Source organism: Oenanthe melanoleuca, chromosome 3 (assembly GCF_029582105.1).
Source record: "Oenanthe melanoleuca isolate GR-GAL-2019-014 chromosome 3, OMel1.0, whole genome shotgun sequence".
Classification (NCBI taxonomy): Eukaryota; Metazoa; Chordata; class Aves; order Passeriformes; family Muscicapidae; genus Oenanthe; species Oenanthe melanoleuca.
In genome coordinates this window covers 61091017-61115070 of record NC_079336.1, presented here as the reverse complement: position 1 = coordinate 61115070, position 24054 = coordinate 61091017, and positions in this window count along the sequence as shown.

Genomic DNA, 24054 nt, shown 5'->3' with positions numbered 1-24054 from the left:
GAAAGCCAGCAGGGCAGGGGAAGAGGCAACATCTGGCCAAGGAGAGAAAGGGGCCAGCAGGCAGTGGGCTGGGACCTTCCTCTTTCAGTGGCCACAAGCTGTGAGATTGGCTCAGAACACCGACTGTAGCTCCACCCTCACTTTCCTCTGGTTCTTTCCTTCATATTATGATGTGTGTCACCTTATAGAACAACAGCCTCAATTTCTATTGCTGTTTCAGTGAAGACCTCTAGGTTTCTTTCCCTTTAAGATCACTGGCAAAAGGGTTTTACATTATCTTCTGTCTAGAGCCTCCAAATGGCACTCTGCTGAGATTCTGTTCACCTTTTTCCTAGCTAAACCTCACAGTCAAATACTCATTAACAAGTATCTTGATCTGTTCACCCCTCTCCTCACAGACAGGGTCATGAAACCCTTGATTTCCCTGGCTCAGGACTCCAGCCATCACTGGCACTTGTCTCCCAGTCTTCCCTCCTCCCCTCAGTCTCTGGCACCACAGGTAAAGTGGAAGCCTTCTTCATCAGAAATCTCTCTCTGTGTTTTCCCATTAAACCTGTATATAGATGCAACTGTATGAATACTTGAATAAACTTTTTTGCACCACGGTGTTGCTGTGAATGTGTCATTTTACCCAGATAGGAGGGTCTTGTAGTAACTTGGAAAGCCTTGGCTTTTTGTCTAGAAAATAGGCAGCTTTTGCTACCATGTCTTCTAACAGACTAAGGTGCTCAAAGACTTCACAGGAGGAACTCCATCTTGTAGTATTCTAGTATGATTATTTCATTATGGAAAGTAAACCTGAGTAAAAAGCAATTTATACTGGTATAACTGAATCTATGTTAGTGCTTTTAGTGGCATAACCATGTTAGTGAAAACTTTCCATACTTCTAACTGACCTGATATTTCTGCAAAGGTTTTACACATAATGAGTCCACAGATTTATTTGCCTCAGGCATTTCTACCAATGGTCCTGGTTGGGGTTTTTTTGTTTGTTCTGGGTGTTTCTGCACTAAGTCAGGTGCACAGCATGCCAAGATGCTCTCTCACTGGCCAGTGTGCACATCTGAGTATCTGGGCTGAGCACTCCCAGAACCTGAGCAAGTCCAGGTTAGAAAACACAAAGTCCTCTCTGCTCCTCCTTGGGGCAATGCCTTGTAGAGCATTTTTGCAAGGAAGCATAGGATTTCTGTGAAAGCAAGTGTAGGATGACTACTTTGAGAGGTTTCTGAGAGGCCAGAAGAAATTCCTCAAGCCTGGGCTGAACCTCCGAGGAGACCAAACCTGTTATTGCAGAGCACTGAATACTGGGGTCACAAGCCTGGGGGCACAGGGGAAGTCCCAAAATTGCAGCCAATGCTGGACCAAGATCAGTGCTGTGTCCTACACTCCTTTATTTTGCATTTGAAAAGAAAGAAATAATAAAAATACTGCACTTTTCTTCTGTATAGCTTGCTAGCATATAGCTGTAGGCATGGCTAATACAGGTCCTCCATGCAAGCCCATCATTTTAAGTAAAGGGAGATTTTAGGTGTGGTCTCAAAAAGGGAATACAGAAGTAATTTCAAGTACCCTTGCATTACTCTTGAGGGTGATGGAGTCCTACAGAAGGCAGGTACTGCCTGTGAATCTGGAGCCTCTTGAGCAGGATGTTCCCTACAGAGCAGTTTACAAAAAGCAACACTATTATGGAAAATGTAGAGTGACATTTATTCAGGATATCAAGTGAAGAACCAAAAGGCATCTTCAAGAAAACAATGCAGAGATGACACAGACAAAAGGTGGGGTTTTGCATATTTGGACAAGATACTTTGCAAGAATACCAGGAGAAAATTCCCCACATTTAAAAGGAAATCAGGCAGGATTGCATTGCAACTGGCTCCCTCCTTGCTTTCATTTGCCTAAGGGCCAGGCCTTCTGCATTTCAAAGACATTCACCTCTCCACAAGCTTTGTGTGTTTTTTTCATCTCAGCATCTCTGCCCTCCATCTCTTCATTGTGGCCTTCATGGTTCATGCTGGGTTTTTCCAATGACAAAGTCCATTTATTTGCTTTCTTGGGAAGCAGGACAGGAAAGAAAAGATGCTACTGAAACTGGAAACTGTTGCTAGGTTAAAAAGAGGGAATAGAGAGGATAGGGAAGGATCTTGCCCAGCACAGATGAATGCTCTCACCAAAGCAAACCCTGCTGGATGATGGAAGTGGATGACAATACTGTTGGGACAGGCATCAGTCACACCATCAGTACCCTGGCACTGTGCTGGCAGACAGAGAGGAAGCTGCAATCGGTGATTTCCTGAGGTGTTTTCCATCAGCTGGTGGAAAGGTAATGTTTTTCTAGCAGGAATAAAAAGTAAAAGTATGTACATAGTATAAATCCTTACGTAAATATGTTTTTCCCCAGTTTACAGTGCAGTGAGTTCAGTTTAGATGAGCTTCTCTTATGATATTAGATTAAAGCTCTAAAGAGCAGCTGTGGTCAGTAACCAGGCACAGCTGGAGCCAGAGATGTGAGTCTGAGCCAATTCTCAAATCTAATTCTTTAAACTGCATTTTCTCTTTTTTTTTTCTTTTTTTTTTTTTCTTTTTTTTTTTTTCTTTTTTTCTTTTTTCTTTCTTTTTTTTTTCTTTCCTGTTACAGTCCAGGTAGAGCATTGTTCTTAGTGATGAGCTTATTGCATGCTGAATCATGATGGATGCTGTTATTCCTGACTCACCCTAGGAAAAATGAAACACACATGCTTCTGTCTGTCCTTACCAAGACTGAGATCCTTAAGCTTCATTTCTTACACCTATTTCTGAGTATCCTGTGCATGCAAGTGACTTCCATTTGGTGCTTTCTCACTAGATTTTGTCAACCTGGTTGTTCAGGTTTCTTTGTCAAAGTGCACATTGCCAAAAATTCCCCTCTCAGCCGGTAGCCCAAGGCAAGGCTGGTTAGATGAAGATTGTTACCCACATAGGTGAGGTGCCTGATGGCCATATTTACACTGACACTAAAAAGGCTTCTTGTCTTCCTCTGGAAATCACTGGAGGTTTATCTAAACAGGACTAGCCTGACTCAAGAAAATTAAGAAGGCTCTGCCAAAAGTGTGAAACTCCATTCCTACAACTGAAAGCATGCTTGCTGCCTTCTGTAGGGGTGGGGTCCAGGTAAGCTGCTTTCATTTCTATGAACTGAGTTTGCAGTTTTCATTGAGTCACCCCAGTTTTCTTACTTGTCCCTGGGAGGTGGGGCAACCACGGACAAACTCCCCAGTCCCCCCCACTGCATCCTGAGGATTCCCGAGGGCTATGAGACACCTACCACACACTGAGAGGAGGGGAAATTCCAGGAGTAATGTGGGAGAGAGCAGGACTGGGCATGCAACTGGGTAGCAGGACAGCCCTGCTGGCTCATATCCTCCTGCAACTGAGGGCTGGGGGTTGCTCTTCAAAGGGATGGCTTGGCTTTGCCAACCTGCCAGTCTCTAGTAACTCTGCTCTCTCTCTCTGGCAGTTCTGCAGGTGGCTCCAGCTCTGTGTCTGGCCACCTGCTCACTAAGTGACCCTGGGAAAGCAGCAGGAAGGTCAGCCAACAACAGGGAAGAGTGAGACATGCCCTTTCAGAGGTATCCTGTGCAGGTATGCTGCCCTTGGAGTCATGTCCAAATGCTTCTGGGCCTCAGCAAAATGAGGATTCTCTTGAATCCCGAAGTCTATGAGAACTGGGGTCATGGTGCCAGATCACTGGCACATATGACAAAATGATGAAATGTCAGTGTCAGATTAATGGTAGGACTCAGTGGCCTTAGAGGTCTTTTCCAGCCTTAAGGACACTATGGTTCCATGGGTGAGGGGGGATGCTGTTCTGGCTGTTCTGTCATTCCCTCATCCAGCATGTGAGTTAACACAGTCCCACTCTGACTCTCAGCCCCCTGCTCATCTCCCTTCGAGAAACTCTGGCTCATTTCCTATCTTTTGGATCAGATATCTGGTTCCCTCTGAATCACAGAAACATTAAGGTTGGAAAAGAGCACTGAGATTATCAAGTCCAGCTGTTAACCAAACTGGGGTGCAATGGGGAAAACAGTTCACCCCAGGATGGCCTGAGGATGTGGTGTGGGGAACTTGCACCAGGTTTGCCTACCTTTACTCCACATTGCTCTGCCTGGCCCCCAGAGGCACCAGCTTCCCCATGACCTCACCTCACCTGTGTGGCATGCCCAGCCTGGAAGTTTCCTTAGGCCTCATGCTATAAAAGTACCTTTGCAGTGGGCTGCCACACATTCCTGTCATTGCTTCAGACCCTTTGAACTGAGAAAACACAGAAGAAACGTGGATCATGTCCCAGACTCCAGCTGCACTGCAGAGAGCACAGGGGGCTGTGACAGCACCTCTGTGACCATTGCAGTCACTGTGTTCTAGCCCTAAGCAGTACAACCACAGCAGCTGGCTCTGCTGGCTGGGGCAGCAACCACTCCTGCTTTGGGAAAAAGATGTTGAGCAGAGCATAACAGTGTGCGACATCCCTAGAGCCTTTCACTTCTCTTTAGGAGACAGAGAGAGCAAGAGCTATCAATATTTCATAACAGCACTAGCTACAGTGCCTTCCAAATGCAACTGCTCATTATATGTTTATTACCTGTAGGAACATTAACTTACAGTTACTGGCATAGCATAGCAGCTGATGTCCTTTTACTTTGTTTGCTTTCACAGACATTTGCTTGCTGTAGTTGAGTAACTACAGTGGTACCTTCATTAAGTGGGAGAACTTTCTCTTTCAAGAGGACTTCCTGGAAAGTAGAACACCACTTGTGCCAAGGAACATTGTCAGGGGGCACACCTTTTCTTTTTCACTGCTTATCATATGGAAAAGGGAAGAGCTAGAAATGGAAATATGGTTTTTTAATCTTTCTTTTTAAGTAGATGGTCTGCCTTGAGAAAAATGTTTAAAGGAGGTTATCTTGCAGCACAGAGCTCGTCTTTGTGTGGGCAGAAATTCTTCATGAAGAACAAATGGTATTTCCATATATGCATGAGATTCAAGAGAATGTATTATAGGAAAAAAAAAAAAAAAGATAATATATGCCAGCCATATCATCCTTATCTCTTTGCTTCTTCCTATATCCTTCTCTTTTTCCATGTCCTGGAAAGAGGACTCAGAACAGTCCCATACAGAGCTATGCTATATAAATGGAGTAGGAAAAAGTATCAATGCCACAGTGATTATAATTAGAAAGGAGCCCTCAATGCTAGTGAAAATGCCAGTGAAATGTCATTCCCAGCTGGGATTTGTTTGACTGCTGCAATGTGGCAGAACCAATGCTGATCAGAGGGATGAAATCTCTCCTATGAGGAAAGGCATTGAGAATTAGGATTTTTCAGCCTGGCCAAGAGAAGGCTTCAGGTGTCCTAATAGTTACCTTCCAATACCTGAAGGAAACAAACAGGAAAGGTGGGGCAAGACTATTTCAAGAGCACAGAGCAAGGGGGAGTGGGTTCAAATTGAAAGAGAGTAGGTTTGGATTTGAAGTAAGGAAGAAACCATTTACCGTGAGAGTGGTGAGGCACTGGAACAGGTTGCCCATGGAAGCTGTGTATGCCCCATCCCTGGAGGTGTTAGAGGCCTGGCTGGATGGGGCTCTGAGATACCTGGTCTAGTGGAAGATGTCCCTGCCCATGGCAGGGGGATTGAACTTCAAGATCCAACCCAAACCATTCTCTGTGGTGCAGGTCACTCACGTGGAGGGTGTGAACATTTGGTACAGCTTCCTGCTTGCAGGAGCACACAGGGGCTCAGGAGACATCAGTACTGCAGCCTGGCTTCTCTGGCACAAACACATCACCCTGTGTTGGGGCATCAGCCAGATCCTGGCAGTGGTGCACCCAGAGGACAAACTGAAGCTGCCTTACATCAGGGAGTCCCCAGCCACGGCTTCCATGGGCCCCTTCCTGAACATGAGCCCCACTTGTCTGAGAGGAAGGTATTACAGCTCTCACCCCCAGTGCTTGTGTGTGGGGAAGGGTATATAAATATGTAGAGCAACCAACACAGAGGGAAGTATGAGCTATGGATGAAGCCCAGGATCCCTGAAGGACATTGCTCTCAGAGCTAGTGAAAGAAGAAATGCTGTGGATCATATGGTCAAAGCATCATAACTACCAAACTAAAGCACAGACCTGACAGTTGTGTACCTGGGAGGGACATAGGGATTTCTTTTCTATGAAGCCATAGCAGCCTTTGCTAGTGCACAGGGGAAAATCCCACCAGAAATGAGAGGATTCCCGCTGAAGGACCAGAAAAGTATCTGAGAAATCACCTAGAATGATTCACAGAAATGATACTTTTAACAGAGAGAAGGATCAGCCTAGCATTACCTCAGGAAGTTCTGGTCTGTAGCAATTCAACATTGCAAACTCAATTCTTGCTCTGTAACAGAGCCAATTTCTTCTGTCTCCTTAGGCATCTGTTCATTTCAGTTAGCAGAAGACCTTTATAAATTTTGTCAGAAAGGTTTCAAGATTTTATGTCCTTGATGTCAAGGCTTTTAGTCTCCAAGTGAATCTATTCCAGAGTTAAACTGAAAAGCTGGTGATGATAGTCTGTCACATCACATAAATTGTTCTTGATTAGAGCTTATATAGGTCCTTAAAAATAAAGTTCTTATTTTCTTGGGTTTTATTTCCTTCTCTCTCCATTCAAAAGCCTCTGTTTATCCAAAAGATCAACCAGAAATCACAGTCTAGTTCTCCAAGCTCATTTGAACATTTTCAGAGGAGGTATGTTTACTTCATTTTCTTCATACTTTGCACATACTACTTCTTGGTCACTTCTCCGATTAGTAACAGGGTACATTTTGTGAAGAAGTGTTTATATTTTCTTGATAAATACCAGTCTCAGAAACTTGAAACCAAAGAATGCATTTGTTCACAGCAGTTGCTTCACAGCCCTCTGTTAACTCAGAGTCTCACTGCTTAGATGCAACAGCAAACTCAGAGCAGCTCTGCACAAGAAGAGGCTTGCTGCCCTTCTGTAAATGCAAGTGTGGCTGAGCACCACTAGACCAGGTGGGTGCTGGGCAGGGGAAGGGGTGTCACATCCACAACAGAAAGGTCAGTGAAGTGGAAAGGTATCACAAGAAGAAAGTGGGAAATGGTGGAAAGGGTTTAGAAGGAGAGAAAGGGCAGGAGTGCACAGAGTGAGTCTGAAGGGAATAGTGAAAAGGAAGCTAAGAGGCCCAGGGGATATTCATCTTTTGGGATATTCATCCAAAAAAAGCCCAGTCAGAAACACCAGGTGCTTTCTGCACTCCATGTGCTAATTCCTTATTCTATCTCCTCTCCACAGGCTGGAGAAGTTCAGTGCTGATGGTGGAGGCAAAATGACTCTGGCCAGCCACATCTCATCACACTTCCACAGCCAGTCCCCCACATCCCAGAAGCACCTTATGCACTTGTGTAACACAGCATCAATATGCTTGATCATTGCAAAGAGCAAGGGGTAGCTGTCTCCTTAAGACACCAGGATATCATCTGCAGCCTGGAGCTCCCTGTGACAGTGGGTGCTCTCACAGGAGCACTTCTGGGTGACAAAGGCTCTGTGGTTTCCTAGTGCCTGGCACCCATCCACTGAGATCACCAACATCAGAGGGTGCCTGGGAATGTAACCCAGAGCTTGCTTGGGCATGCTGGGCCAGGAGGAAGCACAAGATGGGTATCCTGGTGCTGCTCTATTCACTCCTTGGGAGACAGCAGGATAAACGTGACAGCAGCTCTTTCCCCAGGGAGAACAACTCGGTATTGCTGTTATCAGGAAATATGAGTGGTGACTGCAACGTTTTGTTTCATAATCAGAGAAAGAAGCATCACTGACCCTATCTCTGACTAAAGCACAACATACTTCCTACTTCTGGGACTGGGGTTAAACTGACATGGGGGAGTTCTTGAAACCCCTTTTATTTCTGATTAAATAAAGTGTCCACATGGGAGCGCACAGCCTGCTGTTCTTGATATCATTGTCTCTGACCAAGCTCCCCCCAAAACACCACCAGAAAGGCAGGAACAAAACAGGAACAAAGAGGAAGGCAGTTGCACTCTCCCAACACAAATGTTGGGCACTGTGTGTGGGGATGCAGAAGTGCAGAGGGTTATTCTCAAGCAGTTTTGAAACAGATGCTGCAGGTTACATGCACTGCTCAGGGGATGCTAGCTTTCTGTGGACCTGCTGGCAGCCACTCTTACCAGACACTGGCAAGCCAGGGCTATAAAAAATACAAAAAATGACACTGATCCAGGGGGGAGCTCTGGCAATACTGGCACTGCAGCAGTAGGCACCAATTCTTGTCTTAAAAGGACAATTATGAGAGAGAGAGAGCCATGCCCTCACCAGGGAGCAAAAGAACTGCTGAAGATACTGCCATTCCTGCTGTGTGACACACAGCACATTAGACAACTGATTCACTCATTTCCTACTGACTTCTGTCTCCTCTGCATTTACGCCAAAATCTCGCAAGCCAGGAACTTTTGGGCAGACAAGGAAGGACAGGGAAGGCAGTTGCAGATACAGTGAGACTGGCCTGACACCAACATCTCCTATAATGACCCCAAGTTTTAAGTATTGCACAAGAAAACCAAGAAGATGGGTAATATCCTAAATATCATCCACACTCTGGGGTTGGACTTTACCTGGAAGTTCTAAAAATAAAGATTCTCGCTATACGTGATTTCTGTTTCACAGGTCTTTCTCTTTCTCTTTTCTATTTTGAGAATCAATTCCAGTTATACAATCTTTAGTTACCAGAGTTTAGAACTGAGACTTTCTTACTCAGAAAGGGGAATTAATCTTTACATGCACCCAAAAGTGATTGTGGAGAAGTTGGCCCCCTCCCAAAGAGATTTCAAGTTAACAGCCAGTTAACAGCCAATTTTCTTGCCAAGGTCAGGAAAAAAAAGGAAGGAAGTAGAAAATAAAAGAAGTTAAAAGCAAAACAAAAGACTCAAAAAAAAAGTTGTTTTTGCTGGGATAGTCTGCTAGGAAACATTGAGGCAGCAGAGAAGAAAAATGCACATTTTCTGCTTTTCATAATGAGACTCTTTTCTCAGCTGAAAACATTGTCCTTGAAAACAATTATGAAACCTACTGTTTTAGAAAACCAGTCCCCTGAGAATTTTAGGCTACCCTAACAAGGACATTTTAATACAAATCTTCTCACCCATAATCCTCAGTCAGATATTTAAAGGTTCCTAAAGCTCAAGTCCTTCTCATGCTGATATGGACTCGTTTCTAGATTCTATAAAGTCTCTAAGAAATTCTGTAAATAAACAGAAAAATTAATAACAATTTTCACTGTGAAAAGTTGTCCTATTATTGCACCTCAGCAAATAATCTGCATTAAAATAAATTCTGAATTTGAAATCTATCTGAGAAGGCAGGTTGGTACTTGGTCTTGCAGACAGCAGGAGACTGTGTTTTTGTGTGTGAGGGAGCATGTGTGAGCCTACACACATATTCTTCAAATATTTGAAACTCTATTTTCACTTGATATCTACAAGTACAGTAGCACCCTCTTTGCCCCCTCTTTCTGCCGGTGAGAATGTGAAAAGAGTTCTCATGTAGGATTCCTTCAACAAGAACTTTTCATTTTTTCTCTTTTTCCAGTTTTTATACTGTCTTCAATTGGGGAAAATGTGTAGTGGTTAACTATTCAAGCCTGCTAACCTTTAACTTTTTATTTTTCTCTTGGGCCAGTGTTAAACTGCTGCCTTTTTCTTTTTTTCCCCCGGTCTTTTCTTTTTACTAGTTCTCTAGTTTTGCTGAAGCTGAGGGGGATTTGAAAGCTGCAATAGGAAAAAGAAAATGAAACATGACCTGGTGGTGCCCTCTCAGAATGCAGTCAGCAAAGTCTGGGAAAGTCATTGAAGACTAATGTGCACAAAACAATCTATGTTACAGTTTTTCTTGGATTGTTGTTGCAGTGTATTGTTCCTCACAACTCCTTAAATTACTCTGATTTAGAATATGAGAACCTCTACTTCCATTTCTAAACCCTGAACACATATTATTCCTTGATTCATCATGGTTTTGAAGATTTTTTTCATAAACAGAAAGAAAATTAAATTCACCTGATATTTCAAGTTTTACTTGGATGTTCCCCACATAAAAACAGACTTTTTCCTGGAAATTACAAATTCACAAAGGCAAGTACTGATTTTGCTAAAACATAATCTCTCAGCAAGGAAATATTTAATTGTAAACATTTTGATCTTTCTCATTATGATCTTGGGATCTTTGCATTTCATGAAGCACAGTCAATTGAGGGTAATAAAACTTCCCTGAATACTTCTGGATAGTGCACAGAAGGCAAGGTTGTTGAGCCAGTGTTGTAAATGCAGTTCCACGAATAGATATAAATGCTTTGTTTACTGTCAGCACTCGTTCAGTGGCTATTACCAAGACTGATGGCTGTAGTGGCTACTGTCAGCACCTGTAGGTACAGCTTTGTTCCATAAGCAGCCCAAAAAATGTTCATCTTCCTCTTACTGGCACTGTGACTTTGATGCCTTGGGTGTTAGCTTTTATCTTTTTCAGATTCTCTGCTGCTTAGTGTGTAACTGTGAAACTTCATATCAGGTGTTAGTAAGTTCTCTTCACAGAGTAGTTAGCCAAAACAATCCCTTTCCAGCTAGAGAATCAAGGACAACTGATAGCCAAAAGGCAAAAACAACAGCAAGGGAAAGGGGGCAACCCAGGGGGCTGGGACTTCATCCTGGGACTTCATAGCCTGGGGCTGTGGTTGGACAATTGACCCCGTATGCAGATGAACCAAAACTTACAAAAATGTAAGGACTCATGACTGGGATCCATCTTGGATTTGATTTGGGTGTAGCCCCAGCCAGGCTCTTGCACTGCTCAAAGTGTATCCTTTCAATAAATACCTATTTTATTCCTTTTGCTCTGCCTAGCCTCTCTTCCAGGTCAGCTTTTCCAGACATCAATTTTGCCATGTTTCCTTCCAAACCCTCCATGCAGATCTTGTTCCATGCACACTGCAAATCTCTCTGCTTGCTCTGTTTTCTGTTTGTACTTCTGTTTCCTCTTTCCTGCACTGTTCTCCTCCCAAATCCCTCCAGATTCTTTCTGAGGTCTCAGCTCTCTGCTGATGCTCTGGCTGTGTACCACACACCCTCTCCTCTCCCCCAGCTGATGCCACCCTGCTCTCCCTGTGCCCCAAACCTCATCCCCCCCCACAGCACCCATCAGCAAGGATGCTCAGCTCATGCTCCCACAGCTGCTGGCCTGAATACCTCCCCCCACCCTTGGGATTGGAATGTTAGTTTTCACTTATCACGTGTGTCTTTGGAGCTTGGCTGGGAATGCATAGTGACAGGGGCCAGCGTGCCTTTCCACAAGGCTGGAAAGGAGGAGTGGTGCTCTTCCATAAATCAAGTAATTACTTAGACACTTGGAATAGTAGTCTCTTCATTGCTGTGCCATGGCAGTCTCTGGGAGCATCCTGAAAACCTCAGCACAGCCCAGATTCATTATGAGGATTTGATGTGGACTGATGGTGAGAATGCTGAAATAGTCTGAGTTTTTCAACTTCCTTTCTGCCTTATGAATGAAGGGATTGTATCCTCAGAAACTGTGACTGTATAAACTCAGAGATAGGAAAACATAGCTTGAAATCCAGGGAATTCATCCTTTCCTGAAGAAAACAGACACATTTTCCAGCTCTTCAGGAAAAAGAGAATACAGAGCCCAGGGACTTCTGGAGGCTGGGGGAACTCTAAGTTTTTATTTTCTGCTTCCTTCTTAGGTCAGTACCATAAGAAACTCTGTAAAGGGAAGTTGTGCTGATTTAACTAAAGTCCACTTTGTAACTCCTTTTAAGGCTGACACATTCTGGTAAATCCAGCCAGAACAGATGCTACTGACCCTTCTGGACCACCAAGAACCAAGGCCAGAGGTTTCCACTCCTATGATGGGGCAGACTGAATGGAGTATTTGCCCATGTACCAAAATCTTAACACAAAACAAAGGCTCAGCTGCTAGGGACTTCCCCTTAGATGGATTCCTCACTCATTTTCCTTCTCCTAGGTTTAGACATGGCCTTTTCAAGTTTGTCTTGCAATCATTCCACTACACATGAGGCCCATGCACTGCTAACAGCCATTACAGTGACAGTAATGTCAAATGTCACGTAGCTGTAGTAGGAGCTTTGCCATGGGAATACCATCTCTATTCCTAGCAGTGGGTAAACTGGTCACAGAAACTCAGGTGTCTGCAAACACCCCTACTCAAGATATTTTTGATATATGTGTGGTATATGTATTGGTAAATGACAGAACTTTGCATGAACTACTTTTTAAACACTCTCATATACTGCTAATGAAACCAGCCAAAGGAATGTCATTTGTGGTGCAACTCTTCAGAATGCAACAGAATTAAATTAAAGGGATGAAAAGGTTTTCTTTACTGAACATCAAGGCAACAGCACAGCTTCCCTCAAGTAGTGGGAACCAGAAAGCTTGCTAGGTTTCCCCTCAGGGTGATGTATTGCCATGCAGTACCACACTGACGTGCTGCTGGGAATCACCATCTCAGTAACAGTCCTGCAGTCTCAAGGGAAGAAACCCCAGATCTCACAAGAGAACATTACTGTCCTGCTGCCTCCAGCTGGCTTCCCTGCCCCAGGACTAGAGCATACTCACAGCTCAACAGGAGAGTATTTTTCCACCCTTTCCACCCACAAACATCTTTATGTTTGTTTAAATCCTTCACAAACTCTGAACATATTACTAAAAGCAGGATGTACTGGCATAAGAAAAACATTGAGCTTTCCCCAAGACTTCTCCATAGCTAATGTGCCCACAGAAATTTTCATATCTCTTTTCTTCTTAAGAAGAAATTATACTCAGCTCACCATAGCTTTGCCACTAGCTCTGTAATGTCTCTGCAACAGAGCAAAAAGAATATTGAAGCCTTTTGGTTTACACGAGTTTACAAGTGACACAGAAGGAAATGGAGCAGTGGATGGAGGCAATAATACAGGAGATTATTTAAACTGCCTCCTGCAGTTTAGGCATCACTTGAAGGGGAACTGTGAAATTAGTGTGAGGGAGTTTCCTCTGTCCTTTGGTTTTTCCACTTACTGCCTAGGGCTTTGCCTTTGATTAACAGACTGGCATGCCCCTGCAATCCATAGGAATCATTGAAGATGAGAAATTTCAGCCCACATCCTCTATCAGAAGTGTTTCAGCAATGAACTGGCTGCATACCTGTTAAGGAGGAATCTGAATATAAGTTGTCCTGCTGCAGCCTTTGGACATGCACAAGTCTGTGGGGCCAGATGGGATCCACCCCAGAGCCAGCCAGCTGAAGTGTTCCCTGAGCCACTTCCCATCATTACCAGGAGTTCTGGCTAACCTGGGAGGTGCCAGGTGGCTGGAAGTTAGCAACTGTGACACTTGTCTGCAAGGGCCAGGAGGAGGATCCAGGGAACTGCAGGCCTGGCAATCTGACCTGGGTCAGATTGGGAAGCTCACCTTGAGAGCCATCACACGGCACGTGCAGGACATGCCCAGCCAGCATAAACTCATGAAAGGCAGGTGCTTGACCCACCTGATCTGTGACAAGGAGCTTTGTGGATGAGGGAAAGGCTGTGGCTGTGACCTGCCTGGAGTTCAGTAAAGCCTCTGACACCATTTCTGCAGCATTGTCCTGTATAAGTAGCAGCCCATGGCTGCCTGGGTGAAGAGTTTGCTGGGTACAATTTGTCTGGGTGGCCAGGCCCAGAGAGTGGTGCTGAGCAAAGCTACATCCAGCTGGTCACTGGTCATGGGGGATCTGGATGAGGGGATCAAGGGCACCCCTTTGCAGATGACACTATAGTGTGGGATTGTTTACCCTGGAGAAAAGGAGGCTCAGGGGACACCTTATCACTCTTGACAACTCCCTGAAAGCAGAGTGCAGTAGCCAGGTGGGGATCAGTCTCTTCTTCCAGGGAACAAGTGGCAGGACAAGAGGAAATGCCTCAAGTTGCCATACACGGTTTAGACTCAGGAAAATTTTTTCATGGAAAGGGTTGTCAAGCACTGGGATAACTTGTTCAGGGAAGTGGTAGAGGTATACATCCCTGGAGGTATTTAAAAGACAAGTAGATGTGGTACTCAGGGACACAGTTTAGTGGTGGACTTGGCAGTGCTGGTTTAAAGGTTGGACTCAATGATCTTAGAGGTCCTTCCCAATCTAAATTATTCTATTCTATTCCATGACCTGCAGCAGATTTGCTCTGGGTGCTGGTAGAGTAGTACCACTGGGATGTGGTAGTAGTAGTTCCTGGGGTGGCTCTGAACCCAAACTGATTCTCTCCATAAAAACATAGATCTTATCATTCTTATAATTTTTATCATTTTGTTAGCCTGGTGCAGTGCCAGGCTGACAAAAAAAATCCCGAGTGTCCTGCAGATGCCACATCTATGTCTGTAGCCAAGTGCTGTGGGGTTTGCTGATGCCCCTGCTGTGGCAGTAGAGATGTCCTAAAAGATTTGTTCCAGTAGCTCCAGAAGGGATCTGTCCCTGAGGGTTTCTTCTGAATATTGCTGAGTTCAATGTCACAGAATTCATTGCTGCTGAATCCTCTCGGGGTTTGGGTTAGGCTAAAAGAATTGGTTGTCACACCTTTTTATCAGGTAAAGGGATACTAAAAAATAAACAAAACACCCACAGAAAAAGAAAGAAGTTTCAGTTACTGCAAGCATATGAAAACTAGTTGGTTCCTGCTTGATCCCTATGGGGTTCCCCTACTACTGATGTCTTCAAGTTGAATTATCTGTCCCCAGGCTGAATTCTACAAAAGGAATTGATGTCTTCAAGCTGACTTTTCTCACCTTTTCTAAGTGTAATTGATGTCATCAAATAACTTCTACAATAGAAGTTGCTTAATGAAGAAAATAACTTTGTGTTTCAAGCCTTGTGTAAGATTATATCTAATCTTATTTTACACCTGAATAAATATACATTAAGTAGGGGGAGAATATGTATTAGATAGGTGTAAATTTTACTGAATAAAAGATAAAACTTTCTATCACTTGGTATACTTGATCTGTGGAAACCTCCACCTTGCACCCTGCACAAAATAAACAGTCCCTTCTAAAACTAGGTTCTGTGTCTGTGTTTAGAGAGCTCCTAAAATCTGAAACACTACCACACACCTCACGTCCTCTCCACCCTCACCTTTGGAAACCAGGCTCTCAGCAGCAGAGGGACACAGTGCCTGCTGCAAGCTCCCATACTGGCATTATGAACCCTTGGTTTTACAAAGTACTGAACGTTTGCAGAGGTTTCTAGAGGGGCTGCCTTGCAGTTTTCTCTTGTATTCACCACAGAAAATACCTACTTGACATTTTTATACCTTCAATGGTTGTCAGGTGGTACGAACCACAGGCATGTGCCTGCACTCTGAAAAACTCCCTCTCTCAGCTGGAGATCAGACACTCTCACTAAAAAAATGAACACTTCACTATTTTCATCCCTACACACAAGTGTCAGTTCCCTCTTTAAACTCCAGTTTTACATCCTGCCCATATTAGGGCAGCTACCTAAGTGGTGATTCAATCCCCCTGGCCTGAGCTGCTGTTATGTAAACTTCTTGTAGGCTTGTCCCCAGAGCATCACTTGTGGAGCTTTCAGGTGTGCATCAGCAAGAGCAGCTGTGGTGCTCCAGCAAACCTCTTCACCTTGCCCACTGGAAATGGGAATACCTGGATTCCTACCCCCAGAAAGCAGTTTGTAGCATTTTCCCTGCAATCTGAGTCACTGTACAGCAGCTGAATGGTACTTGTTAGCTGGAGACAAGAGATGTGGATTTTGTGGGCATTTCAATGGACTTCCTCCACAAAACCCTGCCACTTTTGGCCCTGGAGAAGGAGGATGTGTATTCTTGTCCCTCCCAGGATGTGATACTGCTGGAGAACTGCCCTTTCAAGGCAAAAAGAGATAAAGCCAAGTTGTCTCAGCCCTTCACCAGGGGCTTTGAATCAAAATTGAATCACCATTTGCTCTGCATTTTATCACACTGAATCCATGCCCCAGCATTTCCCCAGAGGCTTGAAACCAGGAAGGGTTCTTTCCTGCCTTTGATGAATAACTCAGGTGTCAGTGGGAGCTGGGGCTGGGGGGAGGGTGCTCTCTGAAATACCACAGTTTGGCTGCAGCTGCAGCTGGCCCTTCCTGGTTAATGAGCCTGGGACAGCCATGGCCAGGAAGGAACTGGCAAGGATTCAGCACCGGGAAACTCCCCAGGAAAGGGGACAGGATACAGGCGTGTGAATGAGGGTCAGGACCCTGTCTGGTGCGGGAACCAGTGTCAGACACAGCTCTGGGATGTCCAGGCAGGGCCATGGTAAGGCTGTTAGTGTAAGCCACAGGCACGAGCTGCTGGTGGACTGCAAACTGCAGCTCTGGCCAGGCAGGGTTCTGGGAGCACCCAGGTCCCACCTAGGGTCACCCTCTGCAGCCATTCATCTTGACTCTTTTTAAAAGTGCCAGGAATCAGAATGTGTGTCTGTTTCTTTTCCTGACCCTCCTGCCCCTGCTGCCTATCCCCTCACTCAAAATACCCTACCAGGCAGCCCTGAGCCTGTTAGCCAAAGCTAACCAGGACTCTCAAGGATATATAGGATTTTAGAAGAAAATTAAATACTTCCAGGTCTACAAGAAGGGTTTGTCTGGGTGGGTAGGAGGAGGATAACCTTCCTTGTGCACCAGCAAGTCCACAGAGAAGGGACATCTTATAAAGAAGCCAATCACAGGAAGACCTTTAGTCAGAGATTGCCTGGCACAAAAGGCACAGCTCTGTAGGAAAAAGACTCCATGAGCTCCAGGGTGAACATGCAGAATGCTCTTCAGGGCCCCCAGTGAAGGAGATGAGACCTGGACTGTATTTTACACCCCAATCCATTTGTGACCATGTGCATTATCCCTTTGGGTATCCACCACTTGTCTGCCAGAAAGCAGCAAAAGGAGCTTCATTAGGGAGTGGATAGTTTTGACTGAGTAAACTTGACCCTGGCCCTAAAGGGATACTACACTGTACCTGTGAAAGACCATGTATGTCCTAGAAAGTCTTGTTTGCCAAGAAGCCTGGAAAAAGCCTGCAATAGCTCCTCACCTTTCCATGTGACCATCCAACAGTCCCTCCTGCAGGAACAAGGTGACTTGACAGCACCAAGCTCCCATATATCCTACAAAGAACACAGAGTCAGTTTTTTCTAGCCTTGTGACAGACAGACAAGGCAGACAGACACATTGCTGCATGCCATCTTCTCCTTTTTCGGCACACACTGGGATGGCTCTGTACTTTCCAGCTGTGCAGGGGCTGCCTGCCTTCAGTCAGCTGCCGGTGAGTCACCCGGGGCGCTCGGCAGGACTTTCTGAGAACACCCACAAAAGCCATCAGTGGCAGCGGGGAAGGGCCTGCATCTTTCCTGCCCCCCACTCACCAACTTTCACTGAGATGAACTTGCTGGCTCTCCGTGACAGCCAGGTCCCACCGCAGCAAAGGCAAAAAAAAGCAACTGGGTTAACAATTTCCAAGAATAATAGAAGAGTACTTTTCTTTTTCAAGCATCATTTTCATGAATGAATTATTCATTCAGTTGTGGTAATTCCTGCATTCATAAAAAAACCACCAACACACAAACACGATGACTTCTCTTGACTGCTGCTGGCTTCTCAGCACTGGGATCCACAGAGAAGGAACAAACTCGGTTTCTGATCTGCAAGGAAAGAAGGAAAAAGTATGATACAGTGGCACTGTCGAGCACAGTGATTGCCCCACAAGCAATACGAGTGCCCTACTCTCAGTGGTGAATTTGCACACAATTAATTTTAGGTGGGAAAGTGAAATACTGCAAATATTTGCAATCATTTTCATTATATTGATTTTGTATTCTGAGGAGATGTTATATTCTGAGGAAATTTTTTAATGCATTGATATGATATAGATTTTGTGTTCTGTGGAGATTAAAACCGTCAAAATTGGCCAATATTACATGCACTGTATCTCTATTAACAGCTCACTTGCCAAGGTATCCCACTGGTTATATCTCGCTGGGCAAAGCTGGATTTCTGTTCCTGTCTCTGAGCCTACAATGCATCCCAAAAGACTTAGCCAATCCCACTTGATTAAATCCTGTTTTACCATTAGAATCTCCTCAGGCAGTGGGCACCCTATCCCTTCTGCCCAGTACCCCTGTCCTCTGAGCTGCCAGGACATCATGTATGCAAGCCCACTGCCTCATCATGGTGAGAAAAACCAGAGAAAGTATCACTGCTGCTGGGCTGGAGTGAAATCAGTTGGTCAAAGCTGGAAAACAGAGTTAAAACGCATTCTTTTTAATCTTTTCAACCCTTCACCCAAAAACTTCACCTAAAACTTTCCATGACCTCAGAGTATGGGATACCTAGATACAGGATCACACAGTATCAGGCTAGAAGGGATGTCAAGTCTCTACTCCAGCTTCCTGCTCAATGCAGACACAGCTGTAAGCTCAGACCAGGTCTCCTGGGACTCTGTCTGACCAATATTGAAAAACTCTAAGAACAGTGGTTGCACAACCTCACTGTGACCCAGTCTAGTCCTTGACTCCCTCCCCTTGGAGAAATGTATCCTTATATGCAGCCTGAGCCTCTTGTTACAACTTCAGCCCCTTGTTGCTTGTCCTCCCAATGTGTAGTGCTGTGAGGATTCTGGCAATGTGTTCTTTCTGGTCTCTTTGTACATGCTCAGGCGTTGCTTTTAGGTCCTTCCAAAGACTTCTCTGTGTCAGGCTGGACTAGACAAATCCCTCAGCCTCTCCTCACAGGGCAAGTGCTCCAGCCCTTAATATCTTGCTGAACATGCCCCAGCTTCCTTGGATTTGTGGGAGAGAGTGTGAAACTGGACATGGTATTCTAGATGTGCTCTGTTGAGCCCTGACTGGAGGGGGATAATCCCTCCCCTCCATCTACTTCACTCCCTAACTAATAACTCAAAACAAAAGTGTGGGCATGCATGACCTTTAATTCTGGTCTCAGTAAGTCTCAGAGAAGTTCCTCACTAGCCCATTGTTATTATTGTGGTCTGGCACCAGAAAACAGCACTCAGCACCTTCAAATGCACTCAAAAACTTTTACATGGGCAGGACCTCTCCTTGGTGTCAGACATGCTACAGCATACTACAGCACCAACGCTAGCAATGCAAAGAGGAGGCAAAGCCTTAGAGCCTGGATGTAGGAACAGTTTAATTTGCTCTCAGTGCCCATAAAAAAGAGGACTGATCTGATTTATCCAGGCTACTGCCCCCTTACCAGTCACCTATCTACCTCAGAGGTCTGTGTTTATTTTTATAATGTGCCTACGATCTTACAGGATTCAACCCACTCATAATCTGAAGGTTTAATGGTGTTGAGGGGGTGAATCACCACGCACTGCATGTCTTACATGCTACCAGAAACTGCCTGAAACCTGCTCCATCTCCTTCCCACAGACACCTACCTCACCCACACTGCTGCCACCGAAAGGGCTGCAGCACAGGGGACCTTCCCTCCCCGCGGCCACCGCATGATGTGAGCACGGCCATTATTCACAGGCAGGGAAGGGCTGATGAAACAAAACGAGAGCTGCAGGGTGAAGCCTAAGAAAACTCACATTGTGCCCAAATTGAGGATGCTAAGCACAGCCTCGCTGAACAGGAAGCCAAAGGACGTCAGCAGAATCACACGCCTGCAAAAACAATGCTCATGAGAGCAGCCTGTGGCCTCAGCTGAAGCAAGATCAACAGGCTCTCCACTGTAGCTGGAGATCACCTAAATCACAGCTATGTTTGCCAGGTCAGAAATGGGTTAACTGAAAAAAGAGAAAAATCGCTTTCTTCTTTAGAGCTGGCATTTCCATCTGCAGGTTTACATGCCCTTAAATTTAAAATGCTTTTAGGCAACTGTTAGAAATGGAGCTGAGCAGAAAATAGCTGCACTTCAGAAATTCTGGAGCTTTTGTCAAAACAGTTGAAAATGTAGAAAGTCAGTATAGAGCAAAAATGAGCAAACCAACAGACTTGAAAAAAACTTTCGTTAAAAATTAGTCATTATGTGTCCAGCTGGAACTGGCTGCTTTTGCAATAGGGCTGATGACCTTTCTTAGTGGAAATGATCTGCTTCCATCGGTCCAGTGTTGCCCATCTTACAGTAAAAAAAAGTCATCAGGAGAGTCTGGTAGAAAATATCTTCATTTCAGCTATTACAAAATATCAGTTTCGAACTAAATTGGTTGGGAAATGAAAAATAATTATGGTTTTCCCTGGTTCATATAGCTAAAAGTCACTTTCAGTGAAGTGGCAATCAATTTGTGTGAAATTGCCACATTCTTGGTACAGAAGAAATAGATGCATCCAGGAATATTGGTAAATGTGCATTATAAATGATGCAATGGTGTTCTTTTATATTTTTTCTGCTATTACACAATTGCAAGAGTTTGGCTAACACAAACTTCTTGCTTAATTAAGCAGAGGCACAGTAATGAATCAATATACAAGTGGACTTATGATATATGCACATGTTTAAAATTGATACTTGAGGACTGAATTTTGCTGGGTAAGGAGAAAGTACAGTGACCACCCTTGAAAGAGAAAAATTTTAAGGGAATGGCTATGCAGGCAGTGGCTGCTGATTATGACCCACAGCAGCAAAAACTGCAGACACATCCATGCTGAAACAAGACAAACTCGTCTGCTGGCATTTTTAGTGGGATGAACAGTATGGGAAAACGAGGACCTGCACCATGAATTTATATCCAGGCAGATAATAAATTAATTTTTACTTTGAGGTTTGTAGCACACTCTGGTGTGTATTATTGCTGTGCTGTTGACTTCAGTGGAGCTGTTCTGATTTATTCAGGATCCAGCTGTTTGCTTAACTATCTGGTTAGTAACAGTGAAGTTAAAAGATAAGTCTGTAGGACAGGAGGGGGCACATGACCTGATCTGAAGCTCTTTGAAGACTTTTGAAAGAGATATTATTCTCATTTGTGTTTGCTTCTGCAGGAAGTCCTGAAAAATTTTTAATGCTGTTACCATGGTAGGAATGTCTTCCTGAGCTGCCCTGTGCCACTCATGGTCTCACTGTGCTCTTGGCTGTGCCCCAAACCCCACCTGGTGTCAGCACCCACCAGGAACACCCAGATGATGTGCTGTGGGGCACACACTGAATGCCACTGCCCAGCACAGGTGAAACCACTGAAGTCTGCCAGGAACCACTTGGTCCTCACACAACCAAAAAGAGAAACGCCCAGGACACAGGGAGAGAACGCTCGGAGATGGGTGGGTGAGAACAAGGTCACCAGATGTGAGCACTGGCCCCACAGACTGACTCAGCTGCCCACATATCCACCCCACCTCTGTCACAAAGGCCTCCAGCTCTGCTGCAGACTTGTGAAATGCCAGAGTGAATTGGTGCCAGACCTTGCAGCCCTGCTGATGAACTGGCCCCTGCCAGGACTGGTACCATTAGCAGTCCCAGTGAGTGCTGTTCACATGGGGTTTAAGGCTTGGTGCTGTCACTGGTCCTAACTGCAGGTCAGGGCACAGAGACATCCAGAGGCACCTGAGACATCCAGCCTGCAGTGGTGGATTCTCCTAGTTGGCTTTTCATTATAAAGACAGAAATCAAATTCTGAAATTAGATATTTGCACTATGAATACCTAATTTCCCCACATTTCTTTAAAAGGAAAAAGAATGATTTGCTTATTTTCTGCAAAGTGGAAATGTTTAGTGCCAAATAATGTTTATACTGCTTGGCTCCAACTGCATAATGCACAAGTTAGGGTGCTGCAAGGTAAACATGAGGAGACATTCCCAGTCAGTAAAACTAAGGAGATGCTGGATCAGATTGCCAACAGCAAGTGTGAAAGCTTTATCATTGTAGGTGTATAAGAATAGGCAATAGGGGTATCTGTCACAATCAGCTGAGGTATATGAAGCCTGGTTTCAGGGCGGGGGTAGGACAGATTACCTCTGAATGCTCAAACTGCTTACCTAGTCTGTCATGATCCATGAAAAACTGATCTCAATCTGATACTTCAAAAAGCGCTGTAGCATCTGCTGATGCTAAAAAGTGTCAAAACATCACTTTTAAACACCATGAGAAAGACAGTGACTATGCACAACAGTTTGTCTAAAAACAAGCAGAGGTAGAGGATCAGCATTGAGTCAGAAAAAAAACCTGCTGCCTCCTGAGTAATTCCTTCCACTGCTGCCATCTGCAGTACCCAGGAATTTCCTTAACCATCTCCCTCTTCCCAGCAGCACCCAAAGCACTTTATCTACTGGTGTGTGGCATGTGTGGCAGTGTGATAACCTAAGGCTGTGGACAGCTAGAGACAGTTGACTTGGCCAGGGTTATTTCTAAGTAAAAAGTTTGTGCTTGTCTGTTAGGGAATATAATTCTCCAATGTATCAAGAAGCACTTTCAATTCCCTAGAGAAGGGTAATTTCTCTGAGATGTCAGCCACATAGATAAAAGGGGTTGCTTCCTCAAGAAGATGAGCAAAGTGAGCAAAGAGACCACCTCTCCCCTTATCTGACAAGGATTACAGCTGTCACTACACTCAGCACAGCAGCACACCCTAAGCTGAGTTCTGCCCTCCCACAGCTTTCTCCCTTGCACACTGTCATTCACACAACATCCCTCACAAAGAGTAGTACCCTTATCCACACTTGATGGATGAGGAAACTCAGAGGGATACCAGAACAGAAGCAAGAATACAGCCCAGGTCTTGTCACCAGGAGCTGGTGAGTAGGCAGACAGTCTTCGTGAAGATATATGGCCATGTCACCATGATTAAACACTGTGCCTTTGATCTGTCAAGGGGTCGAGCTGAGGAAACTGGTAACAAAAATGACAGACTGCACTTCTCACCCTGAACACTTTCCTGAGGCTTTGTGCCTCCTTTGAGCCATAGCTTTGATACCTCAGCCACAGGTAGCTCACTCAAATGTAAAAGCACAGCCACAGGCTGGTCTGTGTGACAGCCACTGGGCCAGGCACACAGAGATCTTCAGCTCTGGGGTGTGTGCCAGACTGTGTAGTTATAAGGCAACATCTAGCACACACCAAGGCCCTTGCCCTCTGCAGGCTGTCCCACAAAATCCAATGGAAACCTACACAAAGATTTTCTGTGGCTGTCTGCAGGAGACAGACAGAGGTCCAGGGAAGAGATCTTGGTACCAACACTGCTTTTTAGGAAGGCTGTTGTGGCAGCTGCAGTGGCTCTTTAATTCAGCAGAGCTGCTTCACATCCATAAGGCTCCTTTTTACCATGAGGACTGGTGGGAGAAGACAGCCTGTTAACAATGACCTGTCTCTCATTTACCACTCTTTCTGCTTTACCCTCTGATGGTATTGAACAAAGCTTAAGTCACTGCTCATGTGCTTATCTTTATGTCATGTGACTGGTATCACCAGGCCACAAAGAAAGTATGCATACAACTCCCAATTCCAAGGCAGAGCAGCCTGGAGATAAAGATTATCTCCTTAATGTATGTGAGAAGAGCAGCTAGAAAGCATCCTTGATCTCTGACAGGGCCCTGGGACATTTTCTAATAATGGCAATTGTATGTGCAGGTCTTTCAGTCACTCAGAAACAATCTGACTACAAGGATAATAAATGCCCTCACTTGAGAAATTGTCATGTTTCTCTAGAGGAACTGCATTACTTTGCCTTTAAATGCTCTGTTTTTGCTTTAAAGCTCTTTAAATGTCTTTCTTAGAAAATATATTACACTCAGCCTAAACTAGGTTGTTTGTAAACAGTGGAACAACACCCTGGGAGACCTGAAAGTACCCTCACCTTTAGATTTCTGTGCTGTGCTGCACACAGTTTTGTGTACTGTGCATTTATAGTTGCTGAGAGACTGTTCAATTCACTGTTGAATAAATTCTCCCAAAACTCGTGTGTAACTGAAATTTGCATAAGAAAGTTTGAACATTTTTAAAGGCTTTTCCTCCCCACTTGCTTAGTGGAGAGCTAGTGGCTTCC